Here is a 19,933-nt window from a genome sequence, read left to right on the forward strand (position 1 = left end):
AAAAAAAATTGTGCGGCTTTCAGGTCATTGACCCAAAATGTTAAGTCTGTTTCTCTGTCCACATATGCTGCACAATCTGCTGAGTTCTTCTGGCATCTTCAGATTTCATTTCAGAATTGCAGCATCTGTGGTTTTCCGCTTTTCAATTCTTCTGCTCATTTGTTTCCTTAAGATGGGAGCCAACCATTGATGCAAGAAAGGTTATTGAATTGCTCTCATAAGCTGGTACCTTTCCCTAAAGCTGGCAATCTTTTACACCCACCTTCATGAAGTATGGTCACCCAAACTGTCCAACCTGGTCTTTATACAACCGAATGCAGCATGCGAGATGGAGTCTAAATCAATGAAAATCACAAATAAAGCTGCAGATGCTAGAAATCTAAAATAAAAACAGAAAATGCTGCAAATACTTCAGAACTGACAAAGGGCCTTTGACCTGAAGCATTAGCTCTGTTTCTCTTCCCACAGATGTGGCCTGACCTGTCAAGTGTTTCCAGCATTTTCTGAGTTGAAATCCAATCTGGTGCCTGTATAATTGAGTACAGCATTCACGATGGGGTCCAATCAAATCTCTGTACAATTGAATGCTGCAGTTGAGATAGCATCTAACCTGTTCTTTAAAGCATTCAAGGTAGTTTCTATCCTCGTCTCTATAAAACTGAGAGCAGCAAATGAAACTTGGTCTAACCTTGTGTATGTAAAACGAATGCAACATTTGCAATGAGGTCTAACCTGGTCTCTATAAAACAGAATGCAGCATTCATGACAGCGCCCAGCCTGAAGAATTATTTTCTCACTTTTTTAATTTTAACCCCATTTATGTTAAAACCCTGTATTTCAGTCACCTTACTGATTATCTTTTGAATTTGTTCACTAACTATTGTGATTTGTAGACAAGGTCATTCAAATTTCTTTGCTTCTACATTCCACCTTTTCTCACTCAACTAAGAAAATCTCTGATTTTTCATTTTCTGATCCAAAAGTGATGACCTAACAGGACCCCACCATTAAACCCATCTGTAATATGTAATTGACTTAATGCCTCCAGGGTATCTAAGGATATAGAATAGAAACTGTCCTGCCAGTTCCACATGTATCTCAGGAACAAATAAAAAACAGCATTTTGTAAATGCTTCTTCCATTCATTTGAAATTTCTTTCCTCCATATTAATGGAAATTGTAACTAACTTATTTTAAATGAATTGAGGCCTCTACCAACACGGCAGACAGAGAAATTCAAGAATATTTGTTCAGACTCAAACATTCAAAGATGGTCAATTGGGCTCCAGTGCCTACCTGTGAGTTAAAAATCTGAATAAATGCAAAATGTACCATACTATACTTCCCAATATTTAAGACTAGCAGTGACTGACAATCACCTGTGATGGGAAACAGATTGGTTCGTTTTCCATATGAAATCCCGCCCGAGTGCAGCTGTTTCCACCATTTCCACCATTAATTTTCTGGGAAGCAATTCCCATGTCCCTGACAGAGATGAGAATTCTGATTCAATAAGGTACCTTCAGTGAAATATACTGCCTGCTGTGGCTACAACAACAGCTGCAGAGCTGGGCTGGAACTGCTTTCCAGTGCTATTGAGGGGGCCATCGGCTTTATATGCCTGGCTCTTCCCAGGCTGCAGCTTTCCTGCATCATTTCCCATGTGCAGAACCCTGCTGCAGAAGCAAACATCATCCTACAGGATCGCTGAAACCATCTCATTCAACTTGCCAAGGGGTGGCAGAGGTAGAAAACGCATGGTGTTGATACAATTCCGGTGCGGATTTGCCTGACTCTATGCACTTAATTGCAGGTGCCACTGGGATTCCCACAATGCACATCCACCCATTATGCACCCTATCCAGCTCGTCATGGTGGTCACTTCCAGGTATCAAGAGAGCTGACATAGCTTGGTTTTACAGCACTAGTCTATTGTTTGAATTAAATTTGAGCCACCGCACAAACCACAAGGTGGTGACTGGTGCACAAGGATTAATAGTCACGACGCTAAAGCACAACATCTGCATATAAGAGCAATGTGCTTGGAATGAAAGCCATCCTTGGGCCCACACCATGGTGCAGCAGGCCAAAGGTGTACCCTAGATTGTACTGGAAAAGGTTTACAATATCCAGCAGTGTGAGTCTCAAGATATATTGTAAGCAGAGGAAGACCACAAGAAATTGCAGTTGTGAACACAGCCTAGTCTATCATGAAAACCATTGACTCTGTCTACACTTCCCACTGCCTCAGTAAAGTAGCCAAAATAATCAAGCACCCCTTCCACCTGGTCATTCTCTCTTCTCCCCAGTTCCATCGAGCAGTAGGTACAAAATATACCACCAGGCTCAAGGACATTCTATCCCACTGTTATCAGACTCTTGAACAGATCTCTTACACAATAAAGACAAACTCTTTGATCTCTCAATCTACCTCGTCATGGCCCTTGCACTTTATTTGTCTACCTGCATTACACTTCCTTTGTAACTATAACACTATATTGTGCATTCTTTTTTTATTTCCTTTTGTACTATCTCAATGTACTTATGTGTGGAATGATTTGTCTGGATGACATGCAAGCAAAAGCTTTACACTGCATCTTGGTGTGGTAAAGAGGAGGACAAGGAAAGAGATGGCAATGGAGATATGTTGTTAAATGAGATGAGTATAGATGAATATTTAATGGTTGGCATGGACATGTTTGGCTAAAGGACCTGCTACTGTGCTTTATGACTCTGTCAAGCCAGGCTATAGATTATACAAACAGCAATTATCACCATGCCTCATTCTTTTACTGCCTGACTTCAGCATATTGCTCTTGTGTGCATGATATTCGCATGTAGTGCTTTCCTCACCAGGAACCAAAGGCTGAAAAACCTGTCCTGATGGTTCGGACCATGTGCTGAAATGGAGTTTCCCTCCAGTTTTATGTTGTAAGAGAAAAGACTTCAGGTTGAGTGTACAAGGATGATATTCCTACACAAAAATCTATAAGATATATCTTTATTAGTTACATGTACATCGAAACACACAGTGAAATGCATCTTTTGCGTAGAGTGTTCTGGGGGCAGCCCACAAGTGTCGCTGTGCTTCCAGCGCCAACGTAGCATGCCCGCAACTTCCTAACCCATACATCTTCGGAATGTGGGAAGAAACCGGAGCACCAGGAGGAAACCCACGCAGACACGGGGAGAACGTACAAACTCCTTACAGAAAGCGGCTGGAATTGAACCCGGGTCGCTGGTGCTGTAATAGCGTTACGCTAACTGCTACACTATTGTACCTGCCCTATGTAAGACTGGTGCTGGAATCCTCCCATCCCTTAATTTAGCCCACATGTTCTCTGGTAGGCTTGTCAATGTGCCAATCATTTCATTGTACCATATCCAGGATATTGCCACATGCCACAATAATGTGTGGTTGATATCAACATCAACAAAAGCTATTTGTGAGAATATTTTGTGTGCTTGCAAATAGATTAGTGGTCACGTCGCATCCAATCCTGTAAGATCTGAAAACAACAGATGTGAGAATCTTGCGCAAGTTTCCACATATTCTGCAATTGCCAATGAATCATGTGCACATCCTCTCTGAGCACCACTTCATTTGAAAGGGTGAAAGGCTTCATTCTGCAGGTACAACAGATATGACAGACCTGACCTCATACAATCAGATTCAAACACAGCATAGAAGGTACAATTCCTTTCTGGGATTCACATTGCAAACTAGAAAAAAAGCATTTCTGAAATAATGAATATGAACAATACTGATGAAAGAAAATTAAAGGCAAAATGAAAGAAAAAATATAAAAGAGTGCCAAAGGGAAAGGGATGGCAAAGCAGAAGAATCAAAGAAAAAACAAAGTGCTCGAGAATATATGCCCGGAACCGAAGGGGGGGGTCCAATGTATGTAGGGTACATGTCTGTATCTGTACTTTCAGGTGTCTGAAATGTAATCCTTCTTCAACTGAGCTCCATCATCAGGTAATGAAAGCTGTAAGGAGGTATTGAAAATCCAAGTCTTTTCTTATTGCCATTTACACAGACAGCAATTATCCACAGGTTAACTGTGAAAGATAGACCACATTTTGCATTTTCCTTTCACTAATTGCTCTAACCAAAGACAGTTTTGTTTCTAAAATATGATCATAGCAAATCAACTGAGACTAAATTTCATTAACAAAACTCAATCTTTTAAAAGGCAAATCATTGTGCTATGGTTTCCCATATCCAGTTGCTGCTGGTTTGATTTCAATGCTCCTTAATTGATAAATCGGCAGCTAACGTCGCACTCTGAATCCTACAGCCAGTGTGCAAACCTCCCCACGTTGACAGATGGAGTGTACTACAGGCCCTCCCCAGGTCACAGCAGGGTTCCGTTCCTGAGAACTGTTTGTAACCTCAACAGTTCGCAAGTCAGAAATGCAGCCACGAACCGAGTTCCCACACTGCAGAAGATGCCTGCAGAGGTGGGTTGTACCACAGGAACAGATAACTCTGAAGAAGCACTTGAAATCTTGTTTTGTCATTCTTAGTTATAAAGCTGATATTAACAAATTTAGACCGAGGCTAATAATATTCTTTTAAAAGATTTCACCGCAGATGAGGTTCTAAATGTTAGTGATAGTTTTAAAAGGGACACTACTGCTGGCCTGGACATCGTGTCTATTGATAGGATTCGCAAAATGGACATCAACGTGTTAACTAGAATGTATTCTTCTTGGGTTCAAGGTGGTAAAATTCCAGCTTGTGTCAAGAACATTCACCTGCAGCCCCCTAGCAGCTGACAAATCCATCCCCCCGGTCACATACTTGTTACATACTTGTTCGTATGTAAGGGCTGTACAGGAGTCTGGCCTTTGTAAGCTGGAGAGGACCTGTATTTGAAAATGCTGATGCATACTCCTCTCTACACAAGCAAAACCAGATTCTGAGCTCCTATTGCATTCAGAAAGCCTTTGAGCACCTGGCATTCCAACATGAGGGTGGACTCCAGCTCAAACCTAACAAGATGTAAAAAAGACATCAATTGTAAAGACAATTTTGTAATCAAATAAGTCTTCTCATAAGAGGTTGTCCAAAAGTGCTTCTTGAACACTGAAGTATTTTGAGTGTAGCCATTGATGTAATGCAGAAAATAGAACAATCAAAATTACAGGCTGCAAGGTCCCTCACACGGCAGCTGTAGTGTTTGCAGGTTCATTTATGTTGGTGTTTGCATATCAAATCAACAGAGGTAAAGCTATAAACAGAACATAGTTTATTCAAGGCATTAGCTCACAACTGCTACAAGTATATCAAGAATCATACCATGCGGTACATTCAGTTCTTAGGGGTACACTTCTATGCAGTGCAGCAGTGATGCAAGTGATCAGGTGATCTGCATTGGGAAAGTTGATTGAGCCTGTACATTGGGGAGAACTTTCCCAGCTCTTCAAATCATGCTGTGGGACCTTAGAGGGCTGATAGTATTTTGGCTTAAATGTCTCATCTGAAAGACAGCATTCCAACGTGGTGGAACTCCCTCATTGACTGCACAGGGAATTGTTTTAAATTATATCCTCAGTTTGTGGAATGAGACTTGAGCCCATGACACTCTGATTTAGAAACGAGTGAGCTATCACTTAACCATGAGTGGTACTATTCGGTGGTCAATGGCCCTATGTCAAGAAGCTCTCCGTTCATGGCAATCTATTGACTGAAAGGTGAAGAATTAAGAAAAATGCCTTGACTTCCCAGGTGGGATTAATGCTGAGTAGCTGCCATCTCTCAGATTGTGGATTGTTCTTATCCTGTTACATCTGAAAACCATGGAGGTGCAGTGCCAGGAACACTGGAGGGAAACAATATCTTAAGGTTCCTAGGAATAGCCAAGAATTAAACATTAATCCAGGATGTGTATTAATTTTGGCAATTTTTCCTGAAAACAGGGCCATCCTGAAGCATGGATCATCCAGAATAAATACAGTTCCAGAGTGACACCAAGGAATCAGTTAATGCCACCCAGATATGGTAGAGATAATGGTGCCTGCGACTGTTGTCACTCCAAAGTGCAACCTAGCAGGTCAGAGAAAAGCCACAGTAAAACCAGGGGTCACAGTGGAGTGCAGAAGAGTGACTAAAACCCTCACTTTTTGTGAGATAAAAGGCCAATATCAGAATGGAGAGACCATGGATTGTACCAAGATTGGCAGTGATGATATTCTCCAGCATTGGAGTGGGCTCAGCACAAGTGGTGACAGGCTTGAGAGAAGGGATTAGTGAGTAAATTGAACCTTCTGGTCTTCATTACTGCCTTCAAGAATGCAAGCAGGTAAATTAAGCAATTGCACATGAAAGATCTGACCTATCATGTGCCACACTCCCTCTCCTCCTCCACCTTATCCCCTCCAACACCAGCACCCTCCAAGATTTCCCTCCATAGCCTTGTCTCAGTCTGATATCTTCTCCAGCAATCTACTATTTCCCAGATTCTCCATTCCTTAAACTCTGGTCTTCTCTTCTTTTGAGACCACCACCACCCCCCCCCCCCCACCCCATTTGACATCTCCAGCAGCCTTGTTCCCTTCTCATTAATATTTCTCCATTTATCCTTTTCAGTCTTTGTTCTGCAAATACTCCTCAAATCCATCAATACCTTCATGCTACTCTTTGGCCATTTCATCAGTCCCTTCCTGGCTCATCCTCCATTTACTATGTGATTTTATGCTATTAGAATTTCCAAATAGAAACTCTTGTAGACACTGAGTTACAACTTTCCAAATAATGACAACTACTAATCAGTCTTCCAAGTTTGACTCTATTTTCTTCTGACCAGAACCACCAGAATCTAACAGGTCAGCAGCGGGGACCCAGCCTGTGTTCTGCGGTCAGAGCTGTACAACAACAGCATAAAATATCAAAAGGTGCTGCAAAGGCACTGTCTTCAAACAAAATTTGACACACTCAGCTTGTCATAAGGAGATCTTGAGTAATGCCCTTGGCTAAAGAGAGAGTTTTTAAGGACCTTCTCAAAGGAGAAAGTAGTTAAAACACATAGAGGTTTAGTGAGAAATTCCAGTCGCTATAGCATCTGAAGGGCTGATGATTAGTGGTGGATCAGTGAAAATCAGAGACGCCCAGGACGTACAATTAACATCATCCAGTTGCTCATTTTGATTATCCTCATTTGCAGCACTATGAACAATCTCTGAGGGCAGTAAGAGAGAAAAAATATAATTCAGTCATTATTCAAGATTACTTGAAATTCCCACTAATAAAGATTTTGAATTTGGCTTCCCAGTTTAGAGGTTAATAATTCTACTTACAATTCAGAAAAGAGGAAATGTTAAAATGTGAATTATAAATATTTTGTGTTTTGTGGTTGAGAAGTAAAATCCACTTCCTTTTCTCTCAATCATGGTTCATTTTGAAGTGCTGATTGTGCACAAGAGGCAATTCTCTCTCCATCTGATCTTTCAACATCATCTGAGAGTATGAAAGGAAAATCTCATTGACTCTTTGAACAGTTGAGTCTTTCCAAATTATCCAGGATTCCAACAAAGGCAGAAGGGAATTTCTCTAAATGCTTGGTGACAAATCCCTGGTATCTCAGGTGGAAAAATATACTGCCACATCCACATATTCAATTCACAATTCTGTTTTAATGAGAGGCATTAAAAAGAACATTTTATATAAATAAGCAGTTTTGAAGAAATGTTACCAAGGAACACTGGAATGTTTTGAAACTGGTTTATCTGAATGTTCTGGCTTATCGGTTCAAATCTTGCCAGATCAGTTCAGTAATTGTATATTGAATGATTTCATTGATTAATTCCTCTTTGCCTTGAACTTGTTGAGAAAATGAATGGGAGTTTAAAGTGCATGTCATTACTAGTGCGTAAATAATCCAATAATTTGTGGTGAGGAAGAGATACAACATGGGTTGCAAATCACCACAAATACTTAGACCACATGTGCCACTGGAAGCCTTCCAAAACATGAACCTTTCTGTCAGCCTAAGTTTTCAATGTTGCTGAATTTGAACATATTTTATAACCTAAACATTACAGAAAGTTAAAATTCGAAGTTAATGGCACAAGGAGCCTTTTAACAACAAGGCTTTTACATTCCTGCAATACCATTCATTTTGTAATCCTTAAAGGAAATAAACCGTTGTGAGAGATTGTTAATATATATTGTTTAAAATCGTTCTCTTAAGTTTCCTTTGCGTCCAACTTTCCTTCCTTTACTCTCTTTCCTTTGTTTCCCAATGGAATTCAGATCTGCTCCATATTACAGCCACAGGCAGCTAGATCTGCTCTTTCAACACTGGGAATTCATACGTGTCCAAAGAACTCTGTTTTAGTAATCAGAAAAGTTAGCAGTGGAAGATTCTCTCACCAACACAATGATATGTCCTTCACATTCTTATCTATCTAATGTTTAGGAGTTGGGGCATCAACTGGCAATGCCAGCCTTAATTGTCCATCTGCAATTACCACTGAGAAGGTGGTGGTGAGCTTCCTTCCTGAACCGTGGCAGGTGAAAGTACTTCCATTATGCTGTTGGAGATGGAGCTTCACAATTTAGACTCATCAACATTGAAGGAACACTGATATATTTCCAAATCAGTATGATGTGTGACTTGGAGGGAAACCTGCAGGTGGTGGGCTTCCCATATGTCTGCTGCCCTTGTCCTTCTTGGCAGTAGAGGTCAGGGGCTTGGGAGGTGCTGTCAGAGTAGTCTAGCAGAGTAACTGCAGTGCATTTGGTAGAGGTACACATCAGCATCACTCTGCACCAGTGGTGGAGGAGCTAAAGGTTAGAAGGTGCTTGGGGTACCAATGAAGTGAGCTGCATTGTCCTGTGTGGCATCATGTTCTTGAGAATTGTTAGAGCTGCAATCCTTGGTAAGAATGATTTGGGTGTCAGAAGGTGAGCCATTCACCACAGGAAACCTCTTGGAGCCAAAGTATTTTTGTGACCATACCAATTGAGTTTCTGGCCAATATTGACCCCCAACCCTCCCCAGGACATTAAAGGTAGGGAACTCGGTGATGGCAATAGCACTGAATATTGAGGATTGGTGGCTAGAATCTTGCTCTTGTTGGAGGTAGTCATTGTCTGGCATTTTTGTGTTCTTTGCCACTCCTCAGCCATGCCCAAATGTTGTCTGGGTTTTGCTGCACACTGGCATGGGGCTAATGCAGTTGCGGAGGAGATACAAATTGAATTGAACATTTAGCAATCAGTATCACTTATGCCCTTGTAAATGGGAGGTCATTGGCGAAACAGCTGGATAGGATTGGGCCTGGGACAATCCCTGAGGAAATCCAGCTCAGATATGATTTGGCTGAGATGATTGTCATCCAGCAACCATAATCATCTTCCTTTGTGCTAGGACTGACTCCAACCATTGGAATATTTTCCCCAGATGTCCATTAATTTCAGTTTTACCAGGGTGTCTTGATACCTTGACATGAAGGCACCCTGAGCAGTCAATCTCACCATGCTTCTGGAGTTCAGCTCTTTGACATATGCTTGGATTGAGGCTCTGATGAGCTCTGGAGCTAAATATCCTGGTGAATCCTATATTGGGTATTAGTGAGCAGGTTATTGGTAAGTAAAGTGTTGATAGAACTGTTGATGATACCTTCCAATACTTAGTTGATGATTGAGAGTGGATCTATCAGGTGGTTAATAGCCAGATTGGATCTGTCCTGCTCTTTGCAAACAGGACATACCTAGGCTATCTTCCGCATCATCGAGTAGTTGTCAATGTTTTGTCAGGTAAATTGAAGAGGACAAAGTAAGTTTATCCCTCGTGTTAGTTCACTCACTAGCTGCCACAAACCAGTTTGGCAGTTACATCCTCCAGGACTTAGCCAGCTTGGTTGGTGTTGGTGCTACAAAGCCACTCTTGGACATTATTGTTCACCAGCCAGAGTACATAGTGTGCCCTTGCTACTTTCAGTGCTTGTAACATGTGTTCATCAACATCGAGGAGCACTCATTCAACAGCTGAGAGAGGATGGAACGGGCAGCAGATGGTAGGAGCTTATCAGGAGCAGGCATCCTTCCCCACGTTTGATCTGATGCCACACAACGAGATGGTGGGATCTGTTCAACTCGGATTTCTAGATTGTTAGTCCAGGCCACAAGGTTACTGATCTAGTATCTAGTTGCTGAACTAGTCTAATCACTGAACTGCTGTGCCTCCATTGTACCTACTGCACCCATTGTACCCACTGCACAGTACCTACTGTACCTGCATAGCTCTCCCAGGTAAAGTATCATGGACAGAAGGGAACATTGAGTATCCCAATATCACCTGCTCCTTCCCATAATTATGATACCATTTTACACTACCAAGTTGGTTCAAGGAAATTACATATTTATGGGTCAAAACTCGCAACCTAAACGAAAGTCAAAATTGCCATACAAACACCTATAAGTATGTGAGAATACTGTTAGGTAAGAACAGTTCAGGTATTTCCCTTCATACTCCAATAACTGCATTGAATATCTATCACAGCAGTTTTTGAAGTACTCCTCAATTTCCTTGTTACCTGTTTTGCAAAAATCTTCTTTTGTTTAATCCTCTTGGATTTACCGAAATTAAATTCTGGTGGAGCAATGCCAATTATTGCACAACATTTTATGGTTAGCACATCTCATTAAATCCAGTGTGACTGAATTCCAATTCACCTTCCAATATGCATTTGATGGAGCTACTCAGAAACTTCATTGTCCTAGTCATTAAGTAGGGTCAATACCGTCGCATAATGGACGCCGTTAGAATCCCCCATTAAATAACAAGGACGCTGAAGTACAATAAGCCAGCATAGCCTAGCAATGCTGCCGTGTTAAAAGTAAATTCTGCTCACCATTCTTTTTACCATACTAATCCTACACAAGATGCCTTTGCAAAGATTTCATATCTAATGCTCAACACATTCTTGACACACGGGTTGTTTCCATAGGAGCAGAATTATATGCATCTCAAACATAGTTATGCCAATTCTCCAAGCTTGCTATTGGGTCTTCAGAAATTATAGATTAATTTCCAGGGCACTGCAGTAAGCAAAGCAGAAGGAAAAGCACTTGGGAATTTTTTTTAAAAAGTGATTTTCTTTTCATTTTCTTTCAACTTTGGTTTTGTAAATTATTAAATAATTGGGATGAAAAGGAAGTTAATTAAAATTGAACAAACTGGGTAATAAAGAATCTGTTTACCTTTTCAACAGTGAAGGAAGGCGATTTACTGTGAGGTAGGGGCTCTTAGGTAATTTTACACTTGGGAAAACCTCCAAATATACATCTATCCTGAGTTGTTAAACCCAACTAAAAGTGGATATGGCTTTAGCAAAGGTAGTTTTGGTTAGAAATTCATGTGGACATGGCACTGGTTAGAAATTCATGTGGATTCCAAGCATGATAGAGGGGGTTGAGGTCAGCACAACAATGTGCTTCTCTCACCTGACTCACCTCCATAAGCATCTTGTCCAGTGACAACTGTGAGTACTGGGCAGTTGTCTTCAAGTTAGCTTTGGTCAGGCTTCAGAGGAGTGGTAGACCATTACTGTAATGATGAAAATGGGGCAGTTCTGCTACCTTCCTAGCCAACAAGTCTTCCTTCTAAACATATTCAAACTAAGATCACCTCTGATCATCGAGGCTGCTGAAACATTGCTCATCAGAGCCCTCCAACAGATATCAGTATCCTCATTATACCTCTGACACTGACCCTCCCTCCTATGCACAACATCCAAAATGCTAGTCCCAATGGCAGTGGAACCAATGCCCGAGATGGATGGTGCAGACTACCCCACTGCTCACCTTACAACCAAAACAAGCAGAATGAAGACCACAGCTTTATTGTCAATCTGAGCATGTGAAGCTGAAGATTGGATTTTACTTCTGCTAGTAATTCCAATGAGAACTGATAGTTATGTGGGCAATCACAAGCACTTCAATGAGCTGTGGATGAACAGGATGCTGAACCACAAATATGAGTCCCATGTTAGAATGATGGCACATGGATGAAGTACAAGCAGCAACATAATTAGTTTCTGGGACAGTAGATAAAGGGAGAATGCATCAACTTAAGATAACCTAGTTGGTGTTACAGGCAGATGTCAGCATGCTGATGATGGCCCAAACACATGTGAAGAATCCTGATAACTAGGGGCTGACCTTAACTTGAATGTCATTATATTAGCGGTGCTCCGAAGACCCACTCTGATCACCCACTCTGGACTTTTTATACAGCTGTCAGAATAAACACGATTTGAACACAGTGGTAGAGCAGGTAATGCTGCTGCCTTGCAGCTCCAGTGCCCCGCGTTGGATCCCGACCTCCAGTGATGTCTGTGTGGAGTTTGCACGTTCTCTCATTGACCGTGTGGGTTTTCCCCCGGTGCTCCGGTTTCCTCTTAAAGACGTGTGGGTTGGTTGGTTAATTTGCAAATATAAATTACCCCAAGTATGTACGCGAGTGGTAGAATCTGGGAGCAGTTGAATGGAATAAGAGGAGAATAAAGTGGAATTGATGTAGATGGGTGCTTGATGGTCCGTATAGATTTGGTGGGCCAAAGACCCAGCTTCCATGCTGTATGAGTCTATGACATACAGGAGATGGGTGTGGGTATGGATTTACAACAAGGACAATTTCATTGGAGCAACTGATATGATATCCACTAGATGATTACAGGATCAGCAAGATCAGCAGGAGCACTGAACCATCTTCAGCACCTTTCATGACCAGGATATCCCAGAGTCATTTGCAGCCAGTGAAACATTTAATAATGCAAGTCATAGCAGTGGTAATTGGTTTATTATTGTCACATGTACTGAGGTGCAGTGAAAAACTTATTTTTGCATGCCATCCATACAGATCATTTCATCACATCAGTACATCAAGGTAGCACAAGAGAAAAGCAGTGACAGAATGTAGAATATAGCATTACAAAATACAACAGCAATACACTCTAACAGCCAGCAAACCTCCACAACAAAATATCAATAAGCTCAGTCCCCCGACTTTTGCCTAGAAATTCTAGTGTATTCTCATAGTCATAGAACTGTACAGCTGTCCTTGCCAATAACGACGCCTATCTACGCCAATCCCACTTGTCTGTATTAGACCCGTATCCCTCTTCTCCTTTCCTGTCAACGTACCTGTCCAAATGCCTTTAAAATGTTGTAATTATACCCGCCTCTACCAATTCCTCTGGCAACTAGTTCCATATACCCACCACCCTCTGTGTGGAAAAACTTATCCCTCAGACCTTCAAACTTCTCCCCTCTCACTGTACCCTCCAGTTCAAGACTCCCCTATCCTGGGAAAAAGATGAGATGAGATGAGATGAGATGAGATGAGATGAGATGAGATGAGATGAGATGAGATGAGATGAGATGAGATGAGATGAGATGAGATGAGATGAGATGACTTTATTAGTCACATGTACATCGAAACACACAGTGAAATGCATCTTTTTGCTTAGAGTGTTCTGGGGGCAGCCCGCAAGTGTCGCCACGCTTCTGGCACCAACATAGCATGCCCACAACTTCCTAACCTGTATGCCTTTGGAATGTGGGAGGAAACCGGAGCACCCGGAGGAAACCCACACAGACACAGGGAGAACATACAAACTCCTTACAGACAGTGGCCGGAATTGAACCCGGGTCACTGGCATTGTAAAGCGTTATACTAACCTATCAACCCTATCTGTGCCCCTCATAATCTTACAAAAGTGACGCCTCAGCTTCCTACACTCCAATGAGAACAAACCTGGCCTATTTAATCTCTCTTTGCAACTACAGACAGTCCCCAGGTAACTAACGGGTTCTATTTTTACAGATGTCCATTAAGTCAATTTCAGAAAATACACAAAAATCATTCAATATAAAGTCACAGAGCAATACAGCACAGATACAGGCCCTTTGGCCCAAGCAGTCCTTGCCGACCATGGTGCCCACCCAGCTAATCCCAATTTCCTGCATTTGGCCCACATGCCCCATAGCCCCGTCCCTCCATGTACCTATCCAAGTGTTTCTTAAATGATACTATTGTACCTGCCTCAACCACTTCCTCTGGCAGTTCATTCCATCTACTCACCACCCTCTGCATGAAAAAGTTACCTCTCAGATTTTTTTTAAGTCTTTCCCCTCTCATCCTAAATCATGTCCCCTAGTTTTGGACTCTCCTAACCTGGAGAAAAGACTGTTACCATCCACTTAATCTATGCCTCTCATAACACTCCTATAAGGTCGCAACTCTTTCTTTTATGTTACAAGGAATAAAGACCTAGCCTGGCCAACCTCTCCCTATAACTCAGGCCCTCTAGCCCTGGCAACATCCTCATAAATATTTCCTGCACTCTTTCCAGTTTTGCTATAACAGGGTGACCTAAACTGTACACAGTACTCCAAGTGCAGCCTCACCAAGGACTTATACAATTGCAACGTAATGTCCCAGCTCCTGTACTCAATGCCCTGACTGATGAAGGCCAGTGTGCTAAACAACTTTTTCACACCCTGTCTACCTGTAACACATGCACTTGTACTCCTCAGTCCCTCCATTCCATTACACTCCCTAGTGCCCTACCATTCACAGTGTAAGTCCTACAATGGTTTGACTTTCCAAAATGCATTACCTCACACTTACATATATTGAATTCTATTTGCCACTCCTCAGTCCACTTCCCTAACTGGACAAGATCCCACTGTAATCTGTGATAACCTTCATCACTATCAACAACACCTCCAAACTTTGTGTCATCTGCAAGCTTGCTGATCATGCCTTGTGCATTCACATTCCAATCGTTCATATAAATAATGAATAACAAGGCTCCCAACAGCGACGCCTGTGGCACACCACTTGTCACCAGTCTCCATTCGAGAAACAACCTTCAACCACCACCCTCTGCTTCCTACCTCCGAGCCAATTTTGAACCCACCTAACTAGCTCTTCCTGGATTCCATGGACCCAACCTTCCAGACCAGCCTAACATGTGGTACGTTGTCGAAGGCCTAGCTAAAGTCCAAATAGACAACATCCACTGCCCTACCTTCATCTACCCTTTTGGTTACCTCTTCAAAAAACTCTAAAAGATTCATCAAACACGACTTCCCATACACAAAGCCGTGCTGACTCCTCCTAATTAGACTATGACCATCCAAACGCTGGTGGATCCTGTCCCTCAGCATACCCTCCAGTAACTTCCCCACCACTGATGTCAAGCTGACCGGCCTGTAGTTCCCTGGCTTGTCCTTGCTACCTTTCTTAAACAACAGAACGACATTAGCCACCTTCCAGTCGTCAGGAACTTCACCAGTGGCCAACGTTTAAGCAAGTATCTCTGCAATGGCCTCTGCAATTTCTTCTCTAGCCACCTGCAAAGGTTAAGGATGCACTCAGTCAGGCCCTGGGGATTTATCCATCTTAATGCACTGTAAGGCTGCAAATACCTGCTCCTTAGTAATATGAATGTTCTCCAAAACATCTCTACTTGTTTCCCTTTTCTCTCAAGCAACGATGATTTTCCCCTCGGTAAACAGCAAGGAGAAATATTCATTTTATAATCCCACCCATCTCCTGTGGCTCGAGATATAGGCGGCCCTGCTGATCTCTAAGGGGACCTACTCTCTCCCTAGCCACTCTTTTACTCTTAATATACCTATAGAATCTCTTGGGATTTTCCTTAACATTACCTGCCAGGTCCATCTCATACGCAATTGTTACCCTCCTGATTTCCCTCTTCAGTGTATCCTTAATTTTTTTTTAAATCATCAAGGGATTCACTTGTCCCCAACCTCCTATATGCAATGTATGCTTTCTTCTTTTTCTCGACCAGAGCCTTAATATCTCTCATCAGCCAGGGTTCCCTAAACCTTCACCCTAACAGGATCATGCTGCCCCTGGACTCTTGATATCACACTCTTAAAAGTCTCCCTCTTGCCATTCGTTCCTTTTCCTTAAAGCAGGCTCTCCTAATCAACCTCTGCTAGATCCTGCCTAATTCCCCCAAAATTAGCCCTGCTCCAGGTTAGGACACTAACCAGTGGACTTGTCCTATCCTTTTCCATCACTATCTTAAAACTAATAGAATTATGGTCGCTAGAGCCAAAGTGCTCCTTGACTGCCACCTCAGTTACCTACCTTACCTCATTCCAAAGAGAAGGTCCAGTATTGCTCCTGAGTAGGTCCCTCAGGAAACTTTCCCAGACACATTTCACAAATCCCACTCTATCCAGGCCTTTAACACTCTGTGTGGCCCAGCCAATACCAGGGAAATTAAAATCTCCCACCAACGCAAGCCCACTATTCTTACAACAATGAGCAATTTCTCTGCACACCTGCTCCTCAAGTTCCCGCTGACTATTGGGGGGGTCTATAATACAGCCCCACTAGAGCAACGCTCCCTTTCTTGTTCCTAAGTTCTACCCATATGGCCTCACTAGATGATCCTCCAAGGATGTCGTCTCTAAGTACTGCTGTTACGTCCTCCCTTATCAAAAAGGCAACATCCCTTCCTCACTTACCTGTACCTCTGTCACACCTGTAGCATCTACATCCTGGAATAGTGAGCTGTCATTCCCATCCTCCTCTCAGCATGTTTCTGTTATGGCTATAACATCTCAGTCCCCAGAGCCAATCCACACTCTGAGTTTATCCACTTTACCTGTTAATTCTTGTGCATTAAGATAAATGCTGTTTAACTGAGTATTCCTTTCCCTCTCTTTACTGTGCCCCTTGCTATTCTAATTTCCAAACTTGCTCTCGGAGACTTCTGCTTTATCCCATGACTTGCTCCTGCTCAGAGTCCCACACCCCGCCAATCTAGTTTAAGTCCTCCTGTGTAGCACCAGCAAACTTCCTTGCAAGGATATTGGTCCCTCTCTGGTTCAAGTGCAACCCGTTCCTCTTGTACAGGTCACCTCTAACCCAGAAGAGATCCCAATGGTCCAAGAACCTGAATCCCTGCCCCCTGAACCAGCTCCTCAGCCACGAATTCATCTGGCCTATCCTTCCATTTCTGACCTCGTTAGCACATAGCACCAGGAGTAATCCAGAGATCACCACCCTCGAGGTCCTGCTTCTTAACTTCTTACCGAACTCCCTATATAGTCATTCTGCAGGACCTCATCCCTTGTTCTACCTTTGTCATTTGTACCAACGTGTACAATGACCTCTGGCTGTTCGCCCTCCCCCTCGAAATTGTTCTGCACCCGCTGAGAAACATCCTTGACTCTAGCACCCTGGAGGCCTGGCGTCTCTTCTGTGGCCAGAGAATCTCCTGTCTGTCCCCCTCACTATCGAGTTTCCTATCATTATTGCCTTGTCCAATACGATAACCATACCATCACAGTATTGTAATGAATGGCATCAAAAGCACAAAAGACTGATCAGAAAGAACAATCACTGAGAGACAGACAGAGAGAGAGACAGAGAGAGAGAGACAGAGAGAGACAGACAGACAGGGACAGAGAGACAGAAAGAGACAGAGACAGAAAGAGACAGAGACAGAGAGAGAGACAAGAGAGAGAGAGAGAGAGAGAGAGAGAGAGAGAGAGAACTAATTCTGCCATTCATAGGAAGGAACATATGTTCTATGTCAGACTTTTGAATTTAATAACATTATGGGAGCTCATTCGTATGTCGGGGTGTCCACAAGTCAGGCATTCGTAACCTGGGGACAGCCTGTGAAGACCTCCATTCTAAGGGGTTCACTTACGAGGTGCAGAAGTGGGGCACCAAGGAACATTAAGGTCAATAGCCTTCAAGTTACAATTTCAATGGTGTCTGAAGATCAGAGTCATGCTGTCCAGGGCACCTGACTCAGGCCAGGTTTGGCAGGGAGTGAGTGGGGCAGCCACAGGCTCCACTGAGCCCAAGCTGTAGCCGTGCACTCTGAAAAAAGGGGAATGGGGAAGATGAATTGGGGGCCAGCTTTTGGATGTCATGCCGGGGCATTGGGAGGGGGTGGTGGTGGGGGGTTAAGGGAGTTAAGCTATCAGAATCAAGGTCCCTGCATTGGGGAGCAGTGGAATCAATCCAAGGTCAAAGAAGAAATCAGGGACCAAGAGAATCAATAGGTGGGTGTGGTGATTCGCAGAATGGGGTAGAGTGGGTCCTGGGACTTGGGCAATTGGGGGCTCCGGTAGCCAGAGCAAGAATGGGGACTGGTAGTGGTGTGGGTGAGGGTGAGCTTGGAAGGATCACACTTGGATGGCAGGTCTCCTACAGCATTGCTGCTATAATAAAATCTAACTGGCCCAATGGGAGCTCTGGGGGCAGCATGGAGTAAGTTCCATTGCAAATAAAAAGTCGGATGTTTGTGGCAATGGGAGGAGGCCACTCTGTCCATCATGCCCATACTGACCAAAAATAGACTTTAGACCAATCCCACTTGTCACTCCTGATCCACAGCCCTCCAGGTTATGACTGAACCAGGTATATTTTTTAAATGTTATGAGAGCTTCTGCCTTCATCACCCTTCCAGGAATGAGTTCCAGACCACAGCCACACATTGAGTGAAAAGAATTTCCTCTTGGAGCATAGGAGACTGAGAGGTGATCCTATAGGGGTGAATAAAAACATGAGGGGCATAGATAGGTTGAATGCACTCAGTCCTTTTTCTGAGGTCAGGGAATCAGGAACTAGAGAGCATAAGTTTAAGGTGAGAGGGGAAAGATTTAACAGGAACTTGAGGGGTAACTTTTCTTTTTACGCAAAGGGTGGTAAGTATGTGGAATGAGCTGCCAGAGGAAGTGGTTGAAGCAGATACAATAACGACTTTTAAAAGACAGTTGGACAAGTATATGGATAGGAAAGGTTTAGAAGGTTATGGACCAATCGCTGGCAAATGGGACTAGCTTGGATAGGTAGTTTGGTTGGCATGAACCAGTTGGGCCGAAGGGCCTGTTTCCGTGTTTAAGACTATATGACTTTAATTCATATCTAATCCTCCTGCTGACTAATTTAAAGCTATATCCCCTAATTCTTGTCCTCACCACTAAGTGACTCATGATTTTTCCTGGTTACCCTGACTGAGTATCCCATCTTCTATACGGCTCAAGTAAATCTCCCCTCAGCCTCTTCTGTTCCAAGGAAAACAACCCTGGCTGAACCAGTCTCTCTTCACAGCTACAGTTCTCTATCTTCATAACTTTCCAATGCAGCTTCTCCAGTCTCCACCACATCCATCCTGCAGTACGGTGACCAGACCCGTACATAGTACTCTAGCTGCGGATTACTAGCATTTTATGCAATTCCACCACAGTCTCCCTGGTCTTCTATTATTCTATGCCTCCCCCAATAGAGGCAAGTATCCCATTTCCCTTCTTAACCATCTTATATACATATCCTGCTACCTGCAGGGCTCTGTGAACATGCACTTTGTTTCTCTATGCCTCTTAGTATTCTGCCATTTAACTCATATTCCTTCCCTCATTTTCCCTCTCCAAATGCATTGCAGGAAATCATGTGGAACAACGAAATTGGCCATAATGGCATTGTACTCAGGGAAAAAAAATTACTTCAATTGTATTATGCTGAAAAATACAGCTTTATATAATTGAATTTCTAGATTTATCTGTTGAAGTGATAAATGAGGGATAAATATTAGTCAGGATTTCCCAGTTCTGCCTTGAAAAAGTGCCCTGGGAAATTTTATAGTCACTGGAACTAGACAAGGATTCAGTTTAACATCTTATCTAAAATACTACCCTTCTGAGTAAACAGTCCATACCACCCAGTTTTTCTTGCTTCAGCAATATGTTCCAGTCCAAAAGCAGGATTTGACCCCATCACCTTCTGAGTAAGATTTTAGTCTCACAACTGAGGCAAGACTTTTGTTCCAACTGCTTCTGTGGGAAAAGCAATGAAGCAAAATTGTGCAATCACCTACCCTTCCCAATTTCCCATCAGGCTCCAAACAGAGATTCTGA

At 42.8% G+C, this 19,933-nt stretch overlaps 1 protein-coding gene across 1 annotated transcript in view; it reads right to left on the reverse strand.

Moving 5' to 3' along the window:
- The window catches only part of LOC127576942 (catenin alpha-3-like), a 1,199,293-nt gene that overhangs the window by 542,658 nt on the left and 636,702 nt on the right, over positions 1–19,933 (reverse strand). The window lies entirely within an intron of this gene.

This window comes from Pristis pectinata, chromosome 12 (assembly GCF_009764475.1).
Source record: "Pristis pectinata isolate sPriPec2 chromosome 12, sPriPec2.1.pri, whole genome shotgun sequence".
In the NCBI taxonomy this organism is placed as follows: domain Eukaryota; kingdom Metazoa; phylum Chordata; class Chondrichthyes; order Rhinopristiformes; family Pristidae; genus Pristis; species Pristis pectinata.